This window comes from Procambarus clarkii, chromosome 75 (assembly GCF_040958095.1).
Source record: "Procambarus clarkii isolate CNS0578487 chromosome 75, FALCON_Pclarkii_2.0, whole genome shotgun sequence".
NCBI classification, from domain to species: Eukaryota; Metazoa; Arthropoda; class Malacostraca; order Decapoda; family Cambaridae; genus Procambarus; species Procambarus clarkii.
In genome coordinates this window covers 28,983,536-28,998,335 of record NC_091224.1, presented here as the reverse complement: position 1 = coordinate 28,998,335, position 14,800 = coordinate 28,983,536, and the positions used below count along the sequence as shown (strand labels likewise).

The window sequence follows — 14,800 nt, the reverse complement described above, 5'->3', positions numbered from 1 at the left end:
GAACTAGGAAACAGGATTGGTTCAACAGAAAGTGCGAGAGGGCCAGAGACCAAAAGACACAAAAATGGAATCAATACAGGAAGAGGCCAAGCCCCCAAACATACCAGCGATACAAAGATGCGAGAAACAACTACATGGCAGTGAGGAGAGAGAGGCAGAAAGAAATTTTGAAAAAGGGATTGCAGACAAATGTAAAACAGAACCAGGTCTATTCTATAAATTCATAAACAACAAATTGCAGGTAAAGGATGATACAGAGGTTGAAAATGGGAAATAGATTCACGGAAAATGAAAAGGAAATGTGTGAAACATTAAACGAAAAGTTCCAAAGTGTGTTTGTACAAAATGAAATCTTCAGGGAACCAGATACAATAAGAATTCCAGAGAACAACATAGAGCACATAGAGGTGTCTAGAGACGAAGTGGAAAAAATGCTCAAGGAGCTAAATAAGAACAAGGCAGTTGGTCCAGATGGAGTTTCACCATGGGTTCTGAGAGAATGTGCACCTGAGCTCAGCATTCCTCTTCAACTGATTTTTCAGGCATCCCTGTTTACAGGAGTTGTAGCTGATGTGTGGAAAAAGGCTAACATAGTTCCAATCTACAAAAGTGGAAGCAGGGAAGACCCCCTTAATTATAGACCGGTATCATTGACAAGTGTAATAGTTAAAATATTGGAAAAAATAATTAAAACTAAATGGGTAGAACACCTGGAGAGAAATGATATAATATCAGACAGACAGTATGGTTTTCGATCTGGAAGATCCTGTGTATCGAATTTACTCAGTTTCTATGATCGAGCCACAGAGATATTAGAGGAAAGAGATGGTTGGGTTGACTGCATCTATCTGGACCTAAAAAAAGGCTTTTGACAGAGTTCCACGTAAGAGGTTGTTCTGGAAACTGGAAAATATTGGAGGGGTGACAGGTACGCTTCTAACATGGATGAAAAATTTTCTGACTGATAGAAAAATGAGGGCAGTGATCAGAGGCAATGTATCGGACAGGAGAAATGTCACAAGTGGAGTACCACAGGGTTCAGTTCTTGCACCAGTGATGTTTATTGTCTACATAAATGATCTACCAGTTTGTATACAGAATTATATGAACATGTTTGCTGATGATGCTAAGATAATAGGAAGGATAAGAAACTTAGATGATTGTCATGCCCTTCAAGATGACCTGGACAAAATAAGTATCTGGAGCACCACTTGGCAAATGGAATTTAATGTTAATAAATGCCATGTTATGGAATGTGGAATAGGAGAGCATAGACCCCACACAACCTATATATTATGTGAGAAATCTTTAAAGAATTCTGATAAAGAAAGAGATCTAGGGGTGGTTCTAGATAGAAAACTATCACCTGAGGACCACATAAAGAATATTGTGCGAGGAGCCTATGCCACGCTTTCTAATCTCAGAATTGCTTTTAAATACATGGATGGCGATATACTAAAGAAATTGTTCACGACTTTTGTTAGGCCAAAGCTAGAATATGCAGCGGTTGTGTGGTGCCCATATCTTAAGAAGCACATCAACAAACTGGAAAAGGTGCAAAGACATGCTACTAAGTGGCTCCCAGAACTGAAGGGCAAGAGCTACGAGGAGAGGTTAGAGGCATTAAATATGCCAAAACTGGAAGACAGAAGAAAAAGAGGTGATATGATCACTACATACAAAATAGTAACAGGAATTGATATTCGATAGGGAAGATTTCCTGAGACCTGGAACTTTAAGAACAAGAGGTCATAGATATAGACTAGCTAAACACAGATGCCGAAGAAATATAAGAAAATTCACTTTTGCAAACAGAGTGGTAGACGGTTGGAACAAGTTAGGGGAGAAGGTGGTGGAGGCCAAGACCGTCAGTAGTTTCAAAGCGTTATATGACAAAGAGTGCTGGGAAGACGGGACACCACGAGCGTAGCTCTCATCCTGTAACTACACTTAGGTAATTACTTAGGTAATTACCATACCTACACCACCATACCTACAGCACCATACCTACAGCACCATACCCACAGCACCATACCCACAGCACCATACCTACAGCACCATACCCACAGCACCATACCTACAGCATCATACCCACAGTACCATACCCACAGCACCATACCTACAGCACCATACCCACAGCACCATACCTACAGCACCATACCCACAGCACCATACCTACAGCACCATACCTACAGCATCATACCTACAGCACCATACCCACAGCACCATACCCACAGCACCATACCCACAGTACCATACCTACAGCACCATACCCACAGCACCATACCTACAGCACCATACCCACAGCACCATACCTACAGCACCATACCCACAGCACCATACCCACAGCACCATACCCACAGCACCATACCTACAGCACCATACCTACAGCACCATACCCACAGCACCATACCTACAGCACCATACCCACAGCACCATACCCACAGCACCATACCTACAGCACCATACCTACAGCACCATACCCACAGCACCATACCCACAGTACCATACCCACAGCACCATACCCACAGTACCATACCTACACCACCATACCTACAGCACCATACCTACAGCATCATACCTACAGCACCATACCCACAGCACCATACCCACAGTACCATACCCACAGCACCATACCTACAGCACCATACCCACAGCACCATACCTACAGCACCATACCCACAGCACCATACCTACAGCACCATACCTACAGCATCATACCTACAGCACCATACCCACAGCACCATACCCACAGCACCATACCCACAGCACCATACCTACAGCACCATACCCACAGCACCATACCTACAGCACCATACCCACAGCACCATACCTACAGCACCATACCTACAGCATCATACCTACAGCACCATACCCACAGCACCATACCCACAGCACCATACCTACAGCACCATACCCACATCACCATACCCACAGCACCATACCTACAGCATCTTACCCACAGCACCATACCCACAGCACCATACCTACAGCACCATACCTACAGCACCATACCCACAGCACCATACCTACAGCACCATACCCACAGCACCATACCCACAGCACCATACCCACAGCACCATACCCACAGCACCATACCCACAGCACCATACCCACAGCACCATACCCACAGCACCATACCTACAGCACCATACCCACAGCACCATACCCACAGCACCATACCTACAGCACCATACCTACAGCACCATACCCACAGCACCATACCCACAGCACCATACCTACAGCACCATACCCACAGCACCATACCTACAGCACCATACCCACAGCACCATACCCACAGCACCATACCTACAGCACCATACCCACAGCACCATACCCACACTTGGTCTCCGGGGACCAGTTATCAAGACAAGGACTGAGAGAAGCGTCGTCAACTCTTGTGTAATGTTTGACATTGGTGTTCAGGATCAGCCAGGCTGTTGTGACATTCTTCCTAATACCAACTGGCTTGAACAAATCTTGAGAATGTACAACAACCTAGCAAGTGTTGTTACTGCCAGTCCCTCATGGGAGAGTTGACCTGGGAGAGGCACTCCCTCTGTGAGTCCCTCATGGGAGAGTTGACCTGGGAGAGGTTCTTCCCTCTGTGAGTCCCTCATGGGAGAGTTGACCTGGGAGAGGCTCTTCCCTCTGTGAGTCCCTCATGGGAGAGTTGACCTGGGAGAAGCTCTTCCCTCTGTGAGTCCCTCATGGGAGAGTTGACCTGGGAGAGGCTCTTCCCTCTGCGAGTCCCTCATGGGAGAGTTGACCTGGGAGAGGCACTCCCTCTGTGAGTCCCTCATGTGAGAGTTGACCTGGGAGAGGCACTCCCTCTGTGAGTCCCTCATGGGAGAGTTGACCTGGGTGAGGCACTCCCTCTGTGAGTCCCTCATGTGAGAGTTGACCTGGGAGAGGCACTCCCTCTGTGAGTCCCTCATGGGAGAGTTGACCTGGGTGAGGCACTCCCTCTGTGAGTCCCTCATGGGAGAGTTGACTTGGGTGAGGCACTCCCTCTGTGAGTCCCTCATGGGAGAGTTGACCTGGGAGAGGCTCTTCCCTCTGCTTGTTCCTTCCCTCATTACCTCCTCATTATTTTGGGAACATCAATGTTACTCGGCCCGATGCTGGGAAGTATACATTTGGTAACTCACTAAACTGTAAACTTGGAGTGCATGGTTCTTCCCACTAACAAGTTTGGAGAGTCAATGGGGAATGGGAACATGTGGGCAGATAATGGGTCCAACATCTCAACGAGGAACTGACAGGTGTTGACTGCCTTGTTTACCTGTGAGTGAATACCATTGGTTGGTTTGTGGAGACGTGTGGTCGAGGTTTCGACCCTCATAAACGAGACGACTGGAGCCAACATTAGCCTGGCTTGTTCGGGGTCCCGCTTGTGTTGACGGACCATATATAACCGGGTCACTTGGCTGTGGAGCGTCAGTACAGCTTGGGAGAGTCTCAGTGTTGTCTGAGTATCCATCATGTTTACTATGCGTTGTGTCGTAAGTGTATTATAACTTTAAATTATTCGGAACATTTAACGTGTATTAATAGTTTATTTTGAAATTTTATGGATTTGAAGTTTAACTAAAACGTTGTTTTCAGAGCCTGGTTCTCCTGCTGGTGCTCATGGCTCTACTACACTTCTCGACTGCTCAATATTTTCACGATCGTGGGTACCAGCCAGTGTATGGCCAAGGTTACTACCAGGACAACTACGGGTATCGTCCCACGTACGGCCACGGTTATCAACAGTACTACGACGACGGGCTCTATGGTAGACACAGGTGCGGAGAATTAACCTTTAAAATGTATTGTATAATTTTGGTACACAAAATTAAGTAGACTAGCTCTTAAAAATGTAAATTTCCTTAACTTTAGCCGGTGACCTGAGAAATTAACTAATGTAAAATTAAGTATTTAAAGATGTAAACTTCTAAAAGATTTTAAGATTCTTTAATTTATATATAAAAGCGTTCCTGTCGGCAGAAGGGTCTTGGGAAATGTCTTTACAAATAATTTGGGTAGATTGCTGTGCTTCCTATACCTATTAATGTATTACAAATATTGAAGATTAACTCTTTAGACGCCGCTTGTGCTAAGGTCTTTGGTTAACCTGGTTACTACTACTAGTAGATAGACATAACATCGACCGCATGTGACGTGTATAGTTTAAAAACCTGTTATATATGTTCATCGCGTGCCTATTAAACCTGTCGTGTGGTCAGTTTTTAATCCTCCTGATACGCGTTCTCGTGTACTTTATTTCTGTACAAACTTGGAATTTTTAGTCTCAAACATAAATTACACTCCCGCTAATGCTTTAGATTTTAAATTTTCAGTCGGTCCTAATAGCTTACTTTGCTAGTGGCTTACGGCATTAAATTTTGCGGGCTCACCATAGACCGTGCCACTTGGAACTGTTTCAGGTAGCAAATCTTAAACTGCAGCATTACGGCATTAATTTTTAGTCTCCTAGTCTGCATTTATCCAGCCATGACTCTGCATACTAGTATTGCAACAAAGCGAGCGTAAGTCGCTAATGAGCATTAGCGTGGAAATGATTTGTTCAGAGGGTTCATGTCGGTTAAAGGGAATTTTGCGTAATTATCGGAAAAACCACATTGGTACATTGAACTTTATTTCTAATAGATTAGTTTCTACTCGTGGTCTCTAGTACTGCAATAACAAACTTCTCTATTAAACGTAATTTTCTGATTTTCTTTACTGTCGGTGTTCTAGGTAGTGATTAACATACTAGACTTGAATCAAACTAAAACAAAATTGATTGGCAAATCCTTCATACCAGGAATTGCTTAAAATTTGTATGTAAATTTGTAGGAAGGATGGTATCTTGTATAAAATTTATTCAATCTAATGCAGTGTTACAAGCTTACAGCACTTGCTCGTAGATTGTACCACAACGGTACACTTCTGGCAGTACTTGGAAATCTAGTAAATAGACATTTCCGTCTAAACTAGAAAAAAATCGTTAAATACTTTTGAAATGCGGATATGGCCACCATGTCATAAATTGTAAAAAAAAAATAATGGGCGCAGTTTTCTCCCATCTCATTTAAAGCACTTAGACTTCAAATATTAGTTTATTGAAAACATTCTGCACAAGTACAGAACTAGAAAACTTTGTCCAGCTGATGTTGATTACCTTACTTTGTCAAGGTGAAGCTGTCGTATGAAGAAATGGTCCCCCGTGCTTGCCAATACTTCCCTGGGAAACTTAATTTAATGTGGTATGAATGTAACTTAATATTGGCTTTAACTTTCAGTACAAACTAGTTTGTAACTTGAATCTTTCTAAAGAATGCTTTAAATTTTGTTATTACTTACTCGAATGCCTTTTAAGCTAAACGGCTACCACACAACTGACGGTAAAGTAACTTGCCGTCAGGGAAGTAGGTATAATTCGTAGACTAGAAGATAAGCATACGAAAATGCGTAACTTTTTGTGTAAAGATAGATATCTACTTGTACCAAGAGGCCATTAGTACCTAGTTATTTGAAATGTGAAGAAAATTGGGTGAAAATCTGACTTGTTGGAAGGAGTGAGAAGCTATTGTAAACGACAGTACTTGAGTAAACTGGGATAATTGGTACGTAGAGATGTGCAGTGGCTCAGCTATGAAAATGATGATTTTTTTTTCTTTTCAGGTATAGGTACTGAAGACCAAGAACTCTGCCATCAGATAATACATGTGAAGATTACTAGCGTTTTGTAACTTGCACTGAATAAACTTGTTTCAATGAATTTTACTTTAAACATTCCAATCATTAAATTCTGCCTTCCTGTAACTTTACCCGTTAACAGGATTAATAAATCCTCATGGTAGTTATAAACGTGAAATGGTACCAAAAATTATAAGTTAATACATTAATTACTTCATGTAATCCTTGACCAATAATAAACTTCAGCTTGGTATGCTGAATCTAACGGTCCCACAAACTACTTGCACTTCACTAAATTTCTCCCAAGTATGTACCCAGTCTACGTAAGACTAGTCATTTTTGGATAGCCTTCCTAGTATTTCGGGTACCGCTTCATATAAGCAGTTTTTGTAGTTGTTAAATATAAATTCTAAACTTCACTTTAGCCGACTGACCAATTTTTTTACTTTTTCCCGTTTCTTCGGAAAAGTGACTAAACTGTACTGTTGGTTTTACTGCTCATAGGTCCTTGGCTCTACAGTTCCATACACAGGTTGTGCTAAAGTGTGCACTCTAATATTGTGCCATAGTAAACTAGGCTACAGCCATTTTTTTATCGGTTTTGCCATTGCCTAATTAGTTGTGCCTCGCATGGGGTTCTAGAGTAACATTCGTGCAACCAAATAAACCGCTAGTTACCCATAAAATTGACGAGGCGTTATGACTTCTCGCAATCGCTCATTCCCATAGTTTCGGTTAACCATTGCCTCGTGCTTAAAGTTTACAGCCTTCTCGGTTTGGTGCCTTTTGATACTTGCATGCACATTATATATATTAAAATATATATATTAATATATAAAATATATATAAAAAATATAATTTGTATTTTAATATTAAATATATTTATTAAAAAATTTATATAATGCGCGCGTTTATTTGATATAGCATACTCCATATAAATTTCCGATAGCACTTCTATCCCTCTAAAGTTTTCTAGTAAGAGGGTTCAGGTGGAAGAAGAGTTCACCAAAGTTTTATTTTTTTAAGTGTAACTGCAATACATTCAGTTATTCACTTCTTTTTCTTCCCCTTGAAATAGTGAAGTCTTCGACGCTGCCCTCCGCTCTATTCCTCGCTCTTCCTCTCGGGGAACGCGGAAGTGAGTTTCCTTGTGGACTGTGCTCGGGCTGTTCGCAACAATCGTGCAACCTGGAAGAGACATCGTCTCCGCCATACGACTGAATCTTTTATTGTTTTGGGAAAGTGCGGTGGCCCGTAGGACCATCCGTACGGCATAACTTGCATGTTGAATGTCTTTTCTCCACCATCACGTCTGAAACTCCTCCACCGCTGATCTGGAAGCGTATCCGCAAGATAGCGGGCAAGTTCGTTCTGTGGTACTCTTGTGGTGGACCCGTTGCGGTTGCGACCGAATTGGGTTCCCACTTTTCATCTAAGCTCGGGTTCTAATCTCCCTCGTTCCTTTCTTCGTAAGCTTCTTCCTGAATCTGGTTCTTTGGATTTCTCTACTAGTCTCAACCTTCCCTATAACGCTCCCTTCTCTATCCCTGAGCTCGTTTGCCCTGGCCCTCTGCGGTTCTACAGCAGCAGGCTTCGATGGCATTCATTGAGATACTTCGACATCTCCCTCCGTGCTCGTCTCGGTATTTACCGAGTGTTTAATCGGGTCTGGGAGTCGTCGTCAGTCCCCCGAGGACTAGCTTGATGCTGTTGTCCTCGCTGTTCGGAAACCAGGGTCTCTCGGGGTCGTCCTCAAAGGACTTCAGCCCTATTGCCCTCAAGAGTTGTCTGCAAGCTCTTTGAACATATGGTTAACGTTCGTCTGTGATTCTAAGAGCACTATCACCCCCTTTCCCCTTCTAGATTTGGTTTTTGCAAGTGCCTCGGCACAACGGATGTCCTGGTGAACTTGGTCTATATTCGTATTGTTTTTACTGCAAAGACTTCCGTTGTCCTTTTTGACCTGGAAAAGGCTTAAGACACTACCTGGCGGTATCATATTCTGTCCCGGCTTCATTCTTTTGGGCTTCGTGGGAATCTCCCTCTTCCTCCAAAGTCTCCTCTCTCGTAGTTTCTTTAGTGATGCTTGGTACCACTCTGCCCCTTTTCGGCAATGAGGGTTTGCCCCAAGGTAGTGTTCTGAGCATTATTTTTTTTTCCTTTTGCTCTCAATGGTCTTTTCCTCCTGGCGTCCTATCTGCTCTCGACGATCTTGCCCTTTGCTGTCGGTGGTGATTCGCCTCTTCAACGGCGGCTTCAACTTGATTGATGCCATGTCGTCTTGGGTCACTGATCATAGCTTAAAGTTCTGTGTCCAAGACTTGTGCTATGACTTACTCGGAAGCGTGTCATTCTTCGGTCATCTGTGTCGCTTCATGGACATCCCATTGTGTACAAGGATTCCGCCAAGCTTCTGGGGTTAATCTTTGACACTCATTTGTCTTGATCAGTCCATATCTTACCTCTGCGCTGAATGCTCTAGGGGCCTTTCCCTCATTAAGGTTTTATCCCATACTTCTTGGGGAGGCGGATAGGCGCGCACTCCTCGCTTTACATTCCTCTCTCGTCCTGTCTAAACTCGATTAGGGTTGCCCTGCTTACTCGTCAGCTTCTCCTCCTCCTCTTCGCCGTCTTGATGCTTTGCACCATGCTGGGTTGTTCCTCGGCTCTGGTGCCTTTCGTTTGACTCCTGCCTTCAGCTTGTATGTTGACACTGAATGCCTATCTCTCCAGGACTGCAGTGATCACTACCGTCTTCGCTATCTGGCACAGTCCTTGCAACATCCTTCCCCTCGCGTCTGTCGTGCTTTGACTTACCCCTCGCTTGTTGTTCCTGTTCCTCTTCACCACCTCCCTCTTTCTGTCCGGCTTTCTCGCTTTCAGGTCTTTCCCATTCGTCTTTCTCATATTTCTCCTAGTATTCCTTTCTTGGCCCCCACCCCCACGTGGAGGGTCCCCCTTTCCGAAGTTTTGTTCATCCTTGACCCGCATTACTAAAGCTTTTACTCCTCCTCCGGTCCTGAAACGCCTTTTTCTGAAGCACTGTTCTTCACACTCCCGCTCCATTTCTATCTTCACCGATGGGTCTAAGTCTGCAGACGGTGTGGGCTACTGTTTTTCATGACCGCAGTTGTCGCCTCCCTTAGGAGACTAGCATCTTCACAGCCGAACTTTATGCTATTCTCCATGTTCTCCGTCTCCTGCTTTCTCGTTGTCAATCCCCCTTTGTGATTGTAGTTGACTCTCGTAGTGCCCTCATGGCTCTTGGGGCCCTTCAATCCTGTCCATCCGGTAGTCGTAGAGATTAAACATTGTTTATCTCTAGTAAATTTAAATCGGTAGTTTTGCTGGGTTTCCAGCCATGTTGGTGTTTTTCAATGAGCATGTGGATGCTGCCACTAGAGGGGCTATCCAATCTTGTCCCATTTCCCATAAAGGTATTCCTTTTTCAAACTTTTATCCGGTTATTCATTCCTCCATCCTTGCCTGTTGGCAGGGTTGTTGGTCTTCTATTGTTAACAAACTGCGTACTCTTAAGCGTTGTCCCTGTGGCCTTCCTCCTGCCACTGTAACCAGCGGTGGGAAACGGCTCGAGCGCGGTTGCATCTTGGCCATACTTGCTTAACTCACGGTTACTTAATGGAGCGCCTCCCAGCTCCTTGTTGTCCAAATTGCATTGTCCCTTACCATCGTGCATATCCTTGTTGAATGTCCTGACTTCCAGGACGAGCGTGTCTTGCTTTACGACCGTCCCTCGCGGTCACTTGTCCCTAGATAGAATTCTTGGCGAATCTAATACTTTTGATATCGTTCGCCTTGTGTTCTCGTATTGGCATCCTTGGTGATGTTTAGCGCCCTCTTATTATTCTGCACATTTGATGGTGATACATAGCCTTCCCGGTTTGGTGCCTTTTGATAATTACTTACTTACCCAGCAGTTGTGATCATTAGGGAGTAAAAAAGGATTCTTTGAAACTGGCGGTAAACGGAAATTGTGTGGCACATCTGAACCAATCTGCTTGTCTGGCCTGCCCCCCCCCCCCTTTCCCTGTCCGGCTCATTGTTGCCGTGAGGGGGCTTGGTGGGCGGCTGCCGGAGTGTGATGCTCCGTGGGACAGTCGTCCTTCTTTTGTGGCCTTGTACTCCTACTGCTGCCCTCAATAATTTTGTTGGACAACTTTTCCTTTCCCTTTTTAGTTTTTCTACCCCCCCCCCCCCCTCGTCTAGTCGCCTTTGTAATTGTCATGTCCTGCTGACCTTGTGCCTGTTTTGATCATTCTTTTGTTTTGACGCCCGGGTGTTTGAGGAGGCATACTCTTGCACCCATAGAACTGTAGTACCCAACGTCTCGAGTGAGGACTCTTTTATTGTCAATCCTCCATTCGCCACTAAACCCGATCTCAACGGACTGACAGTTCTTAAGGTGGCGTTTGTGGGGCGTATACTCGGGATGTACCCCTAGGGGGGCCCAGCACGATCGGCAACATGTCTGTCCTGGCTCCAATTGTGGCTAAGTGGTGGGTGTGGGGGGCACATTCGTGAATAAGTCTGACCTCTCGTCCCTATGTCAAATTCTGTTCTTTTTATACCTTATCGGGCACGTGGGTTGGGCGACCAAGCCCCTGAGTCAGACATTGTTGGAAGACCGGGCTCTGTAGCCCCTGCTACATTGGGCTCCGTCCTTGCTCCTCCTTTGACCCTCCTGAGTACTCCCCTCTGCTCCCCTTCCTCTGTGGTTGGGTCGAGCCACAAGCTCCCAGTGGTGACCACCTCGTCCCCTGGCACGGCTCGATCTATAGTTGACTACTGTGCCTTTTAACCCCTCTATCTGGGGGTTCTCAACGTCGTCTGCACCACGGCAGCACTCGCGAGATCCCTTCCCGTACTAATGTGTACCAGGTGATGTTTGGTCCCACTTTGTGGGCCAAATACTTTGATCATCTCCTCCTGGATTCTTCACCTCCTGACGATTTCTCCCTCCATAGGCACCTTGTTGATTCTGTAGATGCCTCTGTTACTTTCAACCCCACCCGTCTCGGTACACGTGTCGTTGCTGCTCCTCAGGATGCAGCCTCCCACTTGGCCGCCTTATCCTGTGGCCATCGTTCTTGGAGACCCCTGTTCGGGTCTCCAAGAACGCTCAGTTGAATTCCAATGTTGGCACTGTTCTCCTCCCACCCTATGTTGCAACCAGTGTTTGGAATCTACAGGACTGCCACGAAGATATTCGGCATATCCTCGAAGCCCAGGGCCATTCTATCCTTCAGGTAGACTTGTTTACTCGTCCTCCTCGTGGTCGTCGCGGTCAACCCCTTCGGGTTGTGAAGATTCCCTTTGATGGTAGGACCCTTCCGCCCTCTGTCATTCTTGCTGGTGCCAGGTGCTCCATCCAGGAGTATATTTCCTCTCCTCTGGTCTGTAATAGGTGCTGGAGGTTTGCGCATGGTGCCCTCCGATGCTCCGGTACTCTCTCTGTCCCTTGTGTGGGGGCGAAGGTCATTCTAAGTTGGAGTGCACTTCTCCCCGGGCTCGCTGCCTCAATTATGGTGAGGCCCATCCTACCTTCTCGCCTGCGTGTATGCATTACAAGTTTGAGGCTGCCGTCCTCAACCTAAAGCAACGGGAACGATTGTCTTTTCCTGAGGCGAGGTGCCAGGTTTGCCGGCTCCCACCTTATGCTACCATCTCTTATGCTAGCGTGTTGCGCTCTTCCTCTCTTCGACCTTCCTACCTTCCTCAGTCTCACAACTGTTTCCAGGCCTTAGACTCAGACATGCCCACCGCCGCCACCTCAGTTTCTTTGGGTTCTGTCCCGAAGGGTACCCCTCATGGCTCTGTCTGGGGTTCCCCTTCTTTCTGCCCAGTCTCCTGTGTCTTCTTCCTCGTCTCCCTCCGATCCTCCTTCCCATCCTTCTCCTCCGTCTATTAGCTATCTACACCGCCTGTCAGTGCGGGCTGATGTCCATCGCTCTCCCAATGGCTATTATGTTTGCTCACGTTCTGCTTCTCCTGTTGAGAATGTTGAATCTGTTGCCCGGTACATTGTTGCTGGGACGCCTGTCTCTTTGAGTCAGAAGCGAAAGCCTGGCTCCTCTCGTTCCTCCTTCCCCAGCAGGTAACCAGGCTTCACTTTCTTCCTCACTCCCTACCTCTGACTCTCGCTCCATCTCCTCCCATTTCTGTGGTCGTGCTCCCTGTTCCTCCTATGGAGTTTTCTTTTGCCCCCGCTTCCCTCTCGGTTGCTGCCCTTGCTGAGGTGCACTCCTTGGTTTCTGCCCCTCCTGCTGTTGACCATGACCCTTGGTTGTTCCCTCCTCCTCGTCTGCCCCTGGTCGGTCCTCCAGCTCTCTTTACTTAGTTTACCCATGCCCTCTAACCCTGACTTCGCTGACCCTGATCCTGCGCTTCTTTAACGTGCTGTGTTCCTTTTTCATCTTTGTTTTTTCGTTGTTCTCTGTTGCTGTCCCCTCTCTTCTTGTTGATGTCCATTCTTCATTGGAACATGCGTAGTTATTGCGCAAATGTTCCTGAACTCCACCTTCTGATTTCACGGTTTTCACCCCTTCTCCACGAACCGATGCTTGGTGCTCGTCCTGGTCGCTTCCGTGGCTATTCCTTTCTCCTCCACCCCGTCCCCCCCAGCTGTTGCTGGGGCTCCTAACTCTTCTGCTCTCTTGATTCGCTCTGATGTTCCCTTCGTCCCCTTACTTTTTCCTTCGCCTCTCTATTGTTCTGGTGCTCGTATCTTTGTGAGGAAATGGTACACCGTTTGTTCCATTTATCTTCCCCCGAGTGTCACGCTTTCTCTTCCCGATCTTAAACACCTACTGGACTTCTTGCCGGAGTCTATACTCCTGCAAGGTGATTCCAATTGTCGTCATTCCCTTTGGGGTGATGTTCTGGCAAACACCCGGTGTCGCCTTCTTGAACCGTTCCTCTCTTCTTCCTTGCCTCTTCTGAATTGTTGAGCCCACTCATTTGGACTCTCGGACTTGCACCCTTTCCTGTCGTGATCTTTCTCTCTGCTCGTCGTCTCTTTACTTGGATTTCATGTGGTGAGTTCTTAATGACCTCCGTGGCAGTGACCATTTCGCCATCCTTGTTACCTTTTTCTCTTGTCCTCCCCTCTCCTTCCCTAGGTGGTAGTTTGCTAAGGCAGACTGTAACCTATTTACCCTCAGTGCTGCTCTCTCTGACCTCTCCCTTCTGCTTCTCCCTCTTGCCCTCCTCCTTTTTCATGACACCATCTTCGACGCTGCCCTCCGTTCTATTCCTCGCTCTTCCTCTCGGGGACCACGGAAGTGCGTTCCCTGGTGGAATGCAGAGTGCACTCGGGCTGTCCGCCGTAAGCATGCAGCCTGGAAGAGAGAACGCCCTTGGCAGACGACCGATTCTTTTGTTTTGTTTTGGAAGGTGAGTGCGGTAGCCCGTAGGGTCATCTGTATGGCTAAACGTGAATGTTGGATGTCTTATGTCTCCACCATTACATCCGAAACTCCTCTGCCGCAGATCTGGAAGCGCATCCGCAAGTTAGCGGGTAAGATTGTTCCCGATGTCTCGCCGGTCCTTCACCTCCGTGGTGCTCTTGTGGCGGACCCGTTGCAAGTCGCTACCGAACTGAGTTCCCACTTTTCTTCAGTTAGCTCTGGTTCCATCTTCCTCAATCTTTCCTTCTATGTAAATCTGTCCTTGAATCTCGTCCTTTGGATTTCTGCACTCATCTTCGATTTCCTTATAACGATCCCTTCTCTCTCTCTGAACTTCGTTCTGCCCTGGCACTCTGCGGTTCTACGGTGGCGGGCTCCGATGGCATTCATTCCGAGGTGCTTCGCCATCTCCCTCCGTGCACGTCTCAGTATTTACCGAGTCTGTATAATCGGATCTGGGACTCGTCGTCAGTCCCTGTAGACTGGCTCGATGCCATTGTCTTCCATGTTCGAAAACCAGGGTCTCTAGGGAAATCCCGTAAGGACTTTCGCCCTATTGCCCTCACGAGTTGTCCGCAAACTCTTTGAACGTATGGTTAACGTTCGTTTGATGTGGTTCTTGGAACACTATAACCACCTCTTCCCATTTCAATTTGATTTCTGCAAGTGCCGCAGCACAACAGATG

At 46.4% G+C, this 14,800-nt stretch overlaps 1 long non-coding RNA gene across 1 annotated transcript; it reads left to right on the top strand.

The window, feature by feature from the left end:
* Positions 1-4,348: 4,348 nt before the first annotated feature.
* On the top strand, positions 4,349-6,769 carry LOC138356963 (uncharacterized). The gene is made up of 3 exons (XR_011224733.1): positions 4,349-4,505; positions 4,609-4,790; positions 6,673-6,769. It is a non-coding gene; the product is annotated as an uncharacterized lncRNA (long non-coding RNA).
* Positions 6,770-14,800: the final 8,031 nt, after the last annotated feature.